General features: G+C 33.0%; 1 non-coding gene across 1 annotated transcript; it reads right to left on the bottom strand.

The window, feature by feature from the left end:
* Positions 1 to 2687: 2687 nt before the first annotated feature.
* On the bottom strand, positions 2688 to 2794 carry LOC121204289 (small nucleolar RNA R71). Its single transcript, XR_005899217.1, has one exon. It is a non-coding gene; the product is annotated as a small nucleolar RNA R71 (small nucleolar RNA).
* Between the last annotated feature and the right edge of the window lie 1472 nt (positions 2795 to 4266).

Below are 4266 nucleotides of genomic sequence, written 5' to 3'. Positions count from 1 at the left end.
GGAAATCAATTAGTAAGAACATAGATTTCCATCCAATTAACATATTTGTATTAAGCAAATATTAATTTTTTTTTTGCAACAAATGCATGTAACCTTGAAAACATTTGTAAGCTGTTGTAATGATAGTTCCTACACCATTGTAATTATAATTCCTTCATATTTGTTTACTAAGACTCTACTACCTAGGAGTTTTAAGAAACATATAGATTGCTTAGGAATGCGAAACATGACTCATCTATTTTACTATAGAAAGTGGAAGACTATTGGTTCTGGTACCTTAAATGTAGTACATTTTGTATACTTGTATTTTTTAAACAAATTGGTTAAATAAAAATATAAATAAATTACATTAATACCCTTTCTACATTTTTCTCAATGTTTTTTGCATGCAAAATAAAATGGAAGCAAATATTGACTCACTGGTTATATAATGTTTCACCTAATGCTAAGCGGTACTATGTGATTGTAATATGAAAATGTAACTTATATTAGTAGATGACATGAACATGTCCTTAGTCTAATCGAAAATGAGAAAAATGATTGAAAGACTAATACGTCATCTATTAAGTCTAATCAGAGCAGATGACGCCAGAAGATAGAGACATAGATGTGATTGATTGGGTTCACAATATATCAGTTATGACTTAAGTAGAATAGATCCTAGATCCGTTTATGGATTATTTACTTGCGAAGTTCAAAGTGTGACATACCTTAATCTTGAGTGGATGATGGACTATGTATGCATGACTCATTGATAAGTGATAAAAGTAACATATTTTAGTCACGTTCTTAATACGTTTTTGGATGATTATTTATGCCAAATTGGTGAATTTTATGCTTCTAATCCTTCAATTTCATGTGTCTATACTTAGGAGATCATTTGGGAGAAAAAAGAGAAAAAAAGGAGCAAAAATCGAACAAATAGAATAGATTTTAGGAGCCACACGGGTTGACACATGGCCATGTGCCAAACTGTGTCGATTTCATGATTCGTATCCCAAACATGTGGAAAAACGCAATTTTTAGGCTTTCTAGGCATTCTAAAGTCTATAAATACCAAATAGAAGAAGAGAGTAGGAACCAACAGAGAATATTGAAGAAAACAACTCCAAGAACACTATTGGAGCCAACTCTGAAGCAGATTTCCATTAAGATTGAAGACCTTTTAATTTCTTTTAAAGTTTTTATGAGTTTCTTTCTTTCCTGTGGTTATTCTATCTTTAAGATGTTTTTATTCACAATTATGAACTAATTTCTTAGATACCTAAAGGAGATGAACCCTGTGATGAATTCTATTATTTGATTTTTGTTTTATGCAATAAATACTTCTTGTTCTCAATTATGTGTGCTTATCTTTTGTTTTAAAATTTTCGAGGTTTTAATTCATGTCTAATGTTCTTAAATCAGAGGAGGAAAATCCCTGTTTAAGAGTAGATCTAGCATAATTGAGTTGAGTTGGATGCAATCCTAGAAATAGGACGACATAAATCTACCAGATTAGAGTCAAGTCTAGTATGGAAATCCATAGATGGAGTTAATGCGACAATAGAAGTTCTAATTAGAAAGAAATTTCAATTAATCAACCTAGAGTTAGTTGCTCTTACTTTCGAAAGAGATATTAGCATAATCTAGGGATTTCTACGGATTAAGATACCAAGTGAATAAATCTTTTAATTTAGATTCGTAATGATAGATGAAGTCTAGGTGGATTATTTCCGAGGTATTGTTTCTCTCATTGGTTATTATTAAATTATTTTCCTAATTTATTCTCTGTTGAGTTCTTTAGTTAAATTAATTTAGTAATTTTAGTTTAAACCAATCGCTCCAATTCATCAGCTAAATAATAGGAAAACAGTAATTACTAGTACTTTTAGTCATCATGGATACAATACCTCTACTCATTGTAGCTATACTATTTCTTAATAGGCGCACTTGCCTTTGTTGTATTTTTAGTTAGTTCCTTGGACATCAAGTTTTTGGCGCCATTTCGGGGACTGGAATATTAGGAAAACTTTATTTCTATTAATTTAGCCATTTTTATTTTATTTATTTTTATATTTTTGTTTTAATTAAATTTTTACATTTTAATTTGTCTTTTGTTTACTTCTAACAGGTTTTTTTGGTTTATGACTAGAGGAAACCTATCGGGACCATTGCTTTTTGAAAGTGAGATTGAAAGTACTGCTCGTAGAAATTGTAAAGAGATTAGAGAAACAAGGCAAATTCAACATAATATAGTAGACGAACAAGAGGACAACAATATTACTATGGAGATGGGTGATAATTAGCATATTCAGCTACCTCTTATAGATCTTGTTCCTCGTACTATGTATGATAATGCCAAGCTCACTTTGATTGGGGCTGAATCGAGTATTGTGAGACCTACCACTGCTGCAAACAATTTTGAGCTGAAGCCGAACACAATTCAGATGGTACAATAGTATGTTCAGTTCCATGGTTTGCAAGATTAAGATCCAAACACTCATCTAGCCAATTTCTTAGAGATTTGTGACACTTTCAAGATTAATGGTGCCATTGATGACACCATTTGCTTATGATAGCTCCCATTCTCATTGAGGAACAAGGCAAAACAGTGGTTAAACTCTTTACCACGAGATTCTATCACTACATGGGCTCAAATGACCGAGAAGTTTCTCCTGAAGTATTTCCCACCGGCTAAAACAACTAAGTTGAAGAATGATATTTCTTCTTTTTCCCAGATTGATTTAGAGACATTATATGATGCATGGGAGAGATACAATGACTTATTGAGAAGGTGCCATCATCTTGGGTTACCCCTATGGCTACAAGTTCAAACTTTCTACAATGTTTTGAATCCCTCGACTAGGCAGTTAATTGATGCAGCAGTTGGTGGAACACTGAGTAATAAAACACCTGAGGCAGCTTATGAGTTTATAGAGGAAATGACGCTGAATAATTATTTGTGGCAAGTCATGAGAACAAAACCAATGAAAGCAATCAATTTTTTTAATCTAGATGCAGTCACCATGGAATCAAACCAAGTAGAAGCATTGAATAAGAAAATTGATGATATACTTTTCTACGCAGGTGAACCCGATGATGCAATGTAATGTAAATAAATGTGGAATGAATAATTTAGAATGTTTACCCTTCGGTCCTAGCATAGAGAAAGAGCAAGTGAATTATATGGATAATAATTCTAGACCTCAAAAAAACCCTTATAGTAATAACTATAATCCAGGTTAGAGGAACCACCCAATTTTTTCTTGGAGTGGTTAAGGAAATCAAAGAACACAACCCTTTCTGGGCTTTCAATAACCTTATTAAGAAGAGATGAAATTGAACCTTGAGGAAATGTTGACAATTTATCTCGGTGTCAGAAACTAATTTTCAAAACACGAGGCAGCACTGAAAGATCAGTAAGCATCAATTTAAGGACTTGAAAATCAAATAGGACAGCTTGCTAAATTAATTTCGAAATGACCACAAGGTAGTTTGCCTAGCAATACTGAAACTAACCAAAGGGTTTCACGCAATCACTTTTTAAGACGTGGAAGGGCTAGTTGAAACTGAAAAAAAACTGAGGCAAGCAGTTATGGTGAACAATGATGAAGTTGAGGAAGGTAAGAATGAATAGAAGCAGGTTGTCAGAGAGTGCAAACCTCGAGTTCCATATCCAAACTTGTTGAAGAGAGACCACACGAATGAACAGTATGATAAATTTCTTAAGCTCTTAAAAAAATTACACATTAACTTACCGTTTGTTAAAGTTCTTTCGCAGATGCCAAATTACGTCAAATTCTTAAAGGACCTGTTAACAAATAAGAGGAAGTTGGACAACTCATCGACTGTGGAGCTCAATGCAGTTTGTTCGGCCACTCTACAAAACAAACTACTTAACAAAAAGTTTTACAATTCCTTGTCTCATTGGTACTTTAAATATTGAAAATGCTTTGGGGGCTAATATTAGTGTCATGCCTTATAAAATGTTTAAACAACTTGGTCTTGGGAAATTCAAAGACACTAGGATGAGTATTTAATTAGCGGATAGATCAATTAGATATCCTAGGGGTATTATCGAGAATGTACTTGTTAAAATCGATAAATTTATATTCCCCACTTACTTTTTTGTATTAGACATGGATGAGGATAGTGTAGTACCTCTAATCTTAGGTCAATCCTTTTTAGCCACTGCTAGGACTATTATCGATATTGGTACTGGTGAACTTGTACTTCGTGTAGATGAAGAAAGTATTACTCTCCAAGCACATGATTCTGTGAGAA

The sequence above is a fragment of the Gossypium hirsutum genome, chromosome A07 (assembly GCF_007990345.1).
Source record: "Gossypium hirsutum isolate 1008001.06 chromosome A07, Gossypium_hirsutum_v2.1, whole genome shotgun sequence".
NCBI classification, from domain to species: domain Eukaryota; kingdom Viridiplantae; phylum Streptophyta; class Magnoliopsida; order Malvales; family Malvaceae; genus Gossypium; species Gossypium hirsutum.
Note: the sequence above shows the minus strand (reverse complement) of the source record. Positions and strands in the feature narration are given on the sequence as shown.